This window comes from Bos mutus, chromosome 2 (assembly GCF_027580195.1).
Source record: "Bos mutus isolate GX-2022 chromosome 2, NWIPB_WYAK_1.1, whole genome shotgun sequence".
Lineage (NCBI taxonomy): Eukaryota > Metazoa > Chordata > Mammalia > Artiodactyla > Bovidae > Bos > Bos mutus.
The window spans coordinates 85,354,397-85,363,778 of NC_091618.1; the positions used below are offsets into that span (position 1 = coordinate 85,354,397).

Below are 9,382 nucleotides of genomic sequence, written 5' to 3' on the forward strand. Positions count from 1 at the left end.
GCTGTGATGCCTTTTCTAAAAATGGGTCATAAATATGGCTCTGAGGATTTTGGTGGCAAATGTGAAAAAGGGAAATACAGTTAGTGTTGGTTAGGTGAAAGAACAATGTATCCTCCAGCAAAGAGAAATTTCCCCCAGGACTGTTAAATAGAGTTGATTGCATGATATATAGTAGATGGCAAATGCACTCCACATTTTGCAATAACTTTAGAAGATCCCTTCAAAATAAGTGGACAGAGGATCAACAAACACAAGGGTATTAGGTAACTGATTTAAAGTTTTTTAGGTTTATAACTTTTCAAAGGACAAGTTTAATAGCAAAATAAATTTTAGAACCTTGAAAGTATATTTCTTATTTTCCATAAATACTTCTACATACTGTTTCCCTAAATTCCTTTTGCTAATCAGTGAATTCCAGATTGCTTTCCCTGACAAGTTCAAGGGTGCTGCCTTGCTGCTTGCTGATTAGCACATAGGCATAAGCTTTCAAAATGACCCAGGTGGGGCTACAGAATCACCTGCTCCTAGTGCATTTCACCCTTTTGGACATAAAATGGACTTTTTACTGAAATTTTTCTTAATAATTTTGAAATGATGGGCAGAGGGCTCTTAAATTTCTATTCTAAGAAGCAACTGTGATCATTTTATCCTAGAAGATGGTGGAAGCATTGATGACCAACAAGACCACAGAGTCTGAGTCAAGTCTTTAGAGAATGTGTGACTTAGAACAATGCAACTTCCTGTTATATTCCCTATCAGTTGTAAAGCAGAAACCTTGACTATTCAATGAGCAAAATGCTTTTCAGGTTTATTAACTGAATGTCAACCAAAAATAATGGCTTAGGTTTTGGAATAGTTAATATGTAGCCCTTTTTGCTGGCCATAATTAGATAGCAGGGTTGGTTGATGTGGCAATTTAGGAAATATATTCATTTGTTAAAATGGTTCCAAGTTAAAATCGTTTCAGATTGTTCCCTTTAAGCCTTCTATGCAGAGGCCTATCACAGCTTTGTCTTCATAATCATCATTAAATTCAGTTCAAATACTAGTCATGGGAATTGTTATTTGACATTTATTTATTTTGCAATTTATCTCAAACTGATTTTACTAGGGGAAAAATGCACTGAGGAAGTTGATCGGCTGTCTCAGCACTTATTTGTTTACAGAAAATTTAAGTGTAGGTGACCCTGTTCTGGTCGGAAATTTTATGATTAGGGCTCTTTCTGCCTCAGTGAAGACTACATGTACTTTTCGTTTTTCTTTTCAGCCGTCACCAGATTTTTAAGGGAAACAAATTAAGACAGTAAGCATGTATTAAAGGGCCAAATAGGGGACATACTTGGGCCTTTAAAATATCCAGTAATCTTAAATTAGGAACTGATTCCTATGAGATAACTTATCATTTGATATGCTAGCATTGCATATTTGTTCCAAATAAAATGAGCACAATTAGGAAAATTGTAGGTAGAATTTAAATACATATAGGCTAATAGCAATCCTCATATTAACTGTAAATACAAAATGCTTTGATTGGGTTTAATATTCAAAATAATAAGAATGCTCTTGGATACTCTTTCATCTTTCTCTTTAAAATATATACAATGGGATCCTACATATCCATATTGTTTGTGTTTGGTCATTAAGTCTTGTCTGACTCTCTTGCAATCCTATGGACTGTAGCCTGCCACGCTCCTCTGTCCATGGGATTTCCAAGGAAGAATACTGGAGTGGGTTGCCATTCCTTTCTCCAGGGGATCTTCCCAACCCAGGGATGGAACCTGCATCTCCTGCACTGGCAAGCAGATTCTTTACCACTGAGCCATCTGGGGAACCCACACATCTCTATACATGCATATTAATTCTCTTAGGGGGGAAAAAAAACAAAACAAGATTTTTCTCATCATTTTGATTCTCCTCCAAAATTGTGTTGTTCTCTTTTTGTGATTGTTTTCTACACAATCTCATTTTATTGTATTTGGATCCTTAAGCAACCAAAGTTAGGATACTGGAATGTACTTAAAAAGGACTCAGTTATCAGAGATTACCTTATTTTTGAGGAAAGAACTGCCAATAACTATACTTTCTTGTCTTCAATTTCCAAAGGATTTTTTATAAAATAGCTTTTTCACAAATAAGTATACATTCATTTGCTATTTTGCTACTTAGCTTTAATTTTAAGAATGTTAATTCTTCCATAACCATTTCTTTTTTAGGAAAAATTATAACAAGGTCTTTACTTCATTTACTTTTAGCTATTTCATAAATACCAGAAGGGAAACTAGATGATTTGTGAGAAAACTTAGGAAAAAGTACTTAGAAACCCTTCCAGTCTTCCCTCACTGTTGAAGAGAGATCGAGGTCTTCGAAGTTTTGGGTTAGGTGGGTGAGCTCCAGACAGACTGGACCCTCCAGGTAGGTGGTTCCCCTACAGCACTTTGTGGTCACTGAATATATGACTTGTCCAACAGTGAACATGATCTCAGCCAGTTCATGATTAACAGGGCTTTATTTGCCGGACAGGCAGAGCTTTGAGAAGCTCAATATACTCAATGTTGGAGTGCTGGAGAGCATTGCAGCAAAGTACACTTTTTGCTTATTAAAATATTTTAATAAATAAGGATCCAGAACAATCTGGCCACTCTTAATTCAGCAGTCTTTTGCATTGCTGTCACAGTCACCTTCCCCACGACCCATATGGCATGGACAAATGAATGAGCTATCAACATTACGTGGCTTTGGTCACCTCGAGAGCTCCCATGCCATGGAGCTCCCTAACCCTACCCACTCCAGTCCATCTCCTTCTGTGGTAGCAGAAGCTGTCAGTCACCTCCAGATTCCTTTCATGTCATTTCTGATGAGTGCATATTGGGCTACCTCAAGAAAATAATGCAAAAGTCAGAAAAAGAAAAACAAATATTGTATATTAACACATATATGCGGAATCTAGAAAAAATGATACAGACAAAACTATTTGCAATGCAAAAATAGAGACACAGACATAAAGAACAAAGGTATGGATACCAAGAGAGGAAGGGAGTGATGAACTGGGGGGTTGTGATTAACATATATAGACTACTATGTATAAAATTACTAACTAATGAGAACATACTCTGTAGCACACGGAACTCTACTCAATGCTCTGTGATGACCTAAATGGGAGGGAAATCCACCCCCACAAAGGGGGATATATGTATACATACGGCCGGCTCACTTTGCTATACAGCAGAAAATAACACAACATTGTAAAGCAACTATCTCCAATAAAAATTTAAAAATACAAAATCATAAATAGTACTGATGACCTATGAAGTCATTAGAATGTGAGTACACAAGTTACAGAAATATGTTTTGAAAAGGAATTAAAAAGTTTACAGAAAGCTATTAAAATAATTTCAATATAATCAATTAATTTGAAACACAGAAACAGATGAACCAAAAAATATAAAATTTGACTCTTTTTAACTTTTTACCTTTTCTACAGTTTTTGCTAATTTTTAAGAAGGCATTGACCCTTGACTGATGTGAAGATACAAGATTAGCGTATAGGTCTGCTACTGAGGTGTCTTCGCCAAATTTGGTTTGGAGAAGTGTTTTGTTTGACTGGCACAAAATTAAAAACAAATTTATCTTAAAATTAAATATGCTGCCAACATTTAAAAATTAAGGCATTTGATATATTTAATATTGTAAGAAAACTCCATAATTCTGACATTTTTTGAAAAAAAAAAAAATAAAGCCTAGCTTGTAACAAGGGGCACGGCAGCCATCTGTCAGTGCTGTGTTCAGGCTGCTTATTTTAGCTGGGCACTGCTCCCCAGTTTGCCCCAGTCTCATTTCCTGTCTTCTGCAAGATCTTAGTTTCTATCTCCTGAGATAACCTAGGGTTCAAAGGATACTTATATCTTCTAGCAAAAGACAGAATCATAGTATTTTCTTATTTCCTTCCTTACAACATTCCCATGTACTTCCAAATGATAATAATATAACATGGAAAGGAAAATAAGCAGAAGTGTAAAATAATCCATTGGAGATAAACTGATACAACCACTCCACTCTAAGCACATCATCTATTTGCTTGATAATTCAGCTTAAAATGAAAATCAGTGAAAAGATCAGCTATCTTATGTCTTTCTTAACCTAGGCTTACATGAGATCTTTAAAAGACAGACTTTTTGAAATGGTGACAGTATCTCGGGTTGTGCAAACCTGCAGGCTAAACTACAGATGGTGCCATTTAGCAAGGGCCAAATTGCTGGTTACAATCCACTGAAAAACACAGGGTTTATCATAGAAACATGGACAGTCGCTGGAATATCATGTCTCTTTGGGGCATTGTTTTAACAAATGCATTTACAAGAAAAATGGTCTCTGTTAACTACAGTTCCCAGAATACCTTGTAGAACATTCTGTCTGTATTGATCATAAAATGGCATAGCCATTCTGCCTCCTCTGGCAGAACTCAGGGGAAAGTGAGCAAGTGCATTACACCATGTGACAAACTTTAAATTATGAAAAACACTGGTGTGTAGTTTCATCAGAATTTGCATTCTGTTAGCAGGAGATAGATCTGAAATCTATTTTTATCCAAAGGATCTTGTTAAACTAGGATTGCCTGTTACTGTATGTAGTTGCTTCATGCAGTAGTGCCTGATGGTACTTCTTATAAACAACAGAGAATAAACCCAAACAAGCTGAAAAATTATTTATTGCAATTTATTGCAAAATACTGCAATTCAAGAAAAATTACATCTGCATGGACTGCATAGTTTGAATACAATTTATGGTGTAGTTTCTCTTCATTAACCACATCCCAGAGAATTTTCAAAGCATCAGCTTGCATATTATTAACATGTACTTAAAATAACAATATAGAAAGCTTCAGGATTAAAGTAAAAGGTTAAGCGTAAAATGCAAGGTGCTTTAAGTGCATCTATATACTTACAATTCTTTAGAAATTCAGCTTTTTAATTAAAGTGAACTAGACCTTACCTAGACCAGCTAGATTAATAAGTATTTCATTCTACTCTAACTATTCTCCTTAATAAAAGCAGATGGAATCCATTTTGCAAGAAAAAGTATAGTATTAACTATCATGGCTTCTTTTATATAGTTAAACACATATAATTATTCTCCAGCATTTTTCATGGAAAGAAACAGTGACAAAAAAGTAAATATAGCATTTGAACTCAATGGAAATCTTTTTTCAGTTACTCTACATTGCATGTATTTGGGTCAGTGATTGTTTTTGTTTATTTTTTTGCCATTTATATGCACCATCTATTATTTTACAGCTTGATATTCTTAAAGGAAAATCCATACAAATTTTATTTACAAATGCATGTGGCATTTTAAATCATTAAAAAGTTGAATGTGAAGAGTATAATAAATGAGTCTCTAAAAATTTCATATTATATTGTCCACATGTCCTCTCGTCATTCACTCTCAGATTCCTTAGGGCTTTCCCTAAAAGGTGGTAGAAGAGAATGGATTCTATCTGTTACTTATATGTACAGTTTCTAGATATGATTATATTATAAAGGCCACTGCTGCTGCTGCTGTTAAGTCGCTTCAGTTGTGTCCAACTCTGTGCCACCCCATAGACGGCAGCGCACCAGGCTCCCCCGTCCCTGGGATTCTCCAGGCAAGAACACTGGAGTGGGTTGCCAAAGTCGCTCAGTCGTGTCCGACTCTTAGCAACCCCATTGACTGCAGCCCACCAGGCTCCTCCATCCATGGGATTTTCCAGGCAACAGTACTGGAGTGGGGTGGTTTTAATTCAGAAAAGAGTTTGAGGGAGTTCCCTGGAAATCCAGTGGTTAGGACTCGACACTTCCCCTGATTGGGGAAGTAAGATCCCACAAGAAGCCTCACAGCCAAAAAGAACTGAGTTTGAATGTGAATCCAGAGGGTCTTTCCTAATTTCTTGTGATGCTGGGCAAATCAGTTAATCTGTCTGAGCTTAAGTTTTCTCATATGAAAACCAGGCATAAAAAATACTTGCTTCATACAATTGTTGAGAGAGTTAAAAAGAAAACCTTGCAATGCATCCATGACAACATCCAACATACAGGAAGCACTTTGAAAAGGTGCAATGGTTATGCTTATTTCTTCTCATTCTAAAGCACTACCAAAAGGCAGTCCAAGTCAACCTGGATTTGTATTAGATGCTGTTTTAAAACAAGAATTAAGTTTGAATGTTTCACTTGTTCAGCTATTACCACTATTATTTTCAAACTTCCTGGGTCAGCATATCCCACATCTCATTGATTAAGCCTCCAACCCCATCAGTGGAGAACTAGCCCTTGGCCTTTCAGGTTCCCTTGTTTGAGCTTCTTAGTTTTGTCACTCTGGTGAAATTTTAGTTTCTCTTCAGTGATATTTTCTTTGATGCACCAAGGCAGAAATAATCACTCAGAGCTTCTCTATTTTTCCAACATTAAGCTCTTCTCAGTGTGTCTGTTGATATTTGCTTCCTTCACTAAAAGCTAGTTGAGGGATAACGTGTGTTTCCCTAGCACTAATATGTTATTTGCAAGTTGCTGGAAGAGAAGTGGCCTAATTATATGAAAAATATGCTATGAAAAAGAAAGTTCTTTAATCTCTCAGTCGTGTCCAACTCTCCTATCCCATGGACTGTAGCCCACCAGGTTTCTCTGTCCATGTGATTTCCCAGGCAAGAATACTAGAGTGGGTTGCCATTTCATTTTCCAGGGGATATTCCTGATCCAGGTATGGAACCCATATTGTGTGTGTCTCCTGCATTGGCAGGTGGATTCTTTACCACTGTGCCACCTGGGAAGCCCTGCTGCTGCTGCTGCTGCTGCTGCTGCTAAGTCACTTCCATCGTGTCTGACTCTGTGTGACCCCATAGATGGCAGCCCACCAGGCTCCCCCGTCCCTGGGATTCTCCAGGCAAGAACACTGGAGTGGGTTGCCATTTCCTTCTCCAATGCATGAAAGTGAAGAGTGAAAGTGAAGTTGCTCAGTCATGTCCAACTCTTCACGACCCCATGGACTGCAGCCTACCAGGTTCCTCCGTCCATGGGATTTTCCAGGCAAGAGTACTGGAGTGGGGTGCCATCACCTTCTCCATGGGAAGCCCTAGTATTAGCTAAATAGAAGCTAATCAAACAATACTAAAAGCAAGCTAAGCGATATAAAATCACATATACTTTATGGAAGGAAGAGGAGCAGCTTGGTTTACTCTTCCTTAACCTGTGATTTTCATAAGGGAACTCCTCCATAAACGTTGCTGGTTCAGCTGCCATGACCCATGTCCTGTAAGGCCATCATAGCTACAGCATCAGCCTGGAGTCTCTCTGCCTCTACTTCCTCTCCACAGCCTGGAACAATGCCCCAGGCCATCTTCCCCAGTCCGGCCCAGCACCAGGTAATTCAAGTACTGAGAAGATGCAATGTCACCAATCTACACAGTGAGTAAAAACAACACTCCTAGTAGCAAAATGTCACTGCAGATGTAAAATCATCATTCAACAATCACCGTTTTTTCCTTATTTACTACTGACCTAAAAATAAGCATTTTGCTTCAATAGCTTAAAATGTTCACAATATTGTCTGCTGTTCTTACTAATACTTATTCATCTGATGCCTTTTGGCCTTGCCACTCACTGATACACAAGCTAAATATGCAGCAGAAAGTCAGTCATCACATGCACACCAGATTTTGGGACTGAACTTTACTTTGGGAGGTGGGAGATGAAGTTATAAATCAGAATGTTTTTAAAGCAGCTAAACACTATGAAATGCTTCTAGAATTTCTGTCAAAAATAGACTCCAAGGGAATGTAAATTGGAGAGTCTGTAAGTCTTTGTGAATATTATGAATGTTGTGCCATATTCATGTATTTTGATGCAAAAAAGGAATTATTTAAAAATAAAACAGCCTTGTCATAACAGATTTGAACTCATAGATGAGTTAAAAGTCTCAATCCTTTAGTTTTGTGTGTTCTCATCTGTGATTTTCTCACCAACCAAAATAGAGAAATCTCACTGATCTTCACATTAAAATAAGATAATCTGATCTATTTCTCAATGCATTTTTTTTTTTTTTTGATCAGTACTCATGTAAGAGAAATCCACGTGCTCTTAACCCTTTTAATGTTCCTACCTCACGGAGCCCTCTGGCTTCAATGTTCCCCCTCAGTGGGATCATAAATAACCACACAATCGCTTTTTAGCCTTGTTATGTGTGCCACAATAAGGCCGCAGAAACCAAAAATCCCCACTTGTTTCATTTGTTAGCCAGCACTCCAATCTTCAAGGCCCATCACTGACCCCCAAATTCTAGCACTGAAGTTAAAGCAGGTCACCTCCAGGGAAAACCATCAGCAACTTCATTTTTAAAATATATTTGATTTTCTTTTTCTAATCTTCTAGCCTTTCTTTTCCTTCCCCTCCTCCCCAACACTGCTGCATGCCTTAATTTTGCTTTCAGTCGGTAGTTGAAAAACTTTAGTTTCTAATAACTGGAAAAAATGGTTATTTAAAGATAACTGCAACTTGCTTAACATGCTAGACTATCATATGCTCAGTGCTTTGAAGCTGCAAATTAATGACGAGCAGGAACAGTGACTATCTTTCAGAGGAAACTGACCTCTTTCTAATGGCACATCGCTAATGTCATCTGTCTACTGCATCTCATTATGTGAATTTCACGGAGTTAAAAAAAAAAAAAAAGTATCTTAAGGCTGTGCACAAATAAAAAGGACCTTCTAGTATTAAGCACTTTGAAAATTTTTGATCTCTCAAAATACCTTCCTTAGATACTGCTTCCCCCTTTTGTGCATGGCATGCTGCTTATGTCATCTATTCTCTGTGACTAATTATGTTAATTTTGTGCCATAAAAGTAACTGAAGGCTGTTAAGAAATAAAAGCTTTTGAGTGGCCTTATTTCATAAACACCCCTTTTGAACAAGGCACATTTAGTCATATTTGCAGTAACAGAAAGAGTCTTGTGCTAAAAATACAACAAAGGCTCTTGAATATGGCCATTTATTCCCACTTTATTAGGTAATTTATGAAAAAGTATGAAGGGAAGCCTTTTTGTTACCATAATTTGCATAAAGCTGGTGCCCCATTAATGAGATAACTTCCTGCCTTTTGTGTATCACCAGCTGGAAATAGAAATGGAGGAACTTTTCTGTAGCCCAATTACCTAACCTGCTGAGTTCAGAGTTGGAAAGTAAACAGGATTCCTATCTGCCAGAGAACTTTACTTTGGTTCCTCTAACCTGATTTTTTTTTTAATAAAAATAATTAAAAGAAGGATGAACACCAAACGCTAAAGCTAACTAAATGTCAGCAAGCCTACATGTTAGAACATATGATCTACTTCTAGAGAATATTACTTATTTAATAATCA

The 9,382-nt window shown here is 37.1% G+C and overlaps 1 pseudogene; it reads right to left on the minus strand.

Moving 5' to 3' along the window:
• Positions 1–2,313: 2,313 nt before the first annotated feature.
• Positions 2,314–2,726, minus strand: LOC102269421 (small ribosomal subunit protein uS17m pseudogene; annotated as a pseudogene).
• Positions 2,727–9,382: the final 6,656 nt, after the last annotated feature.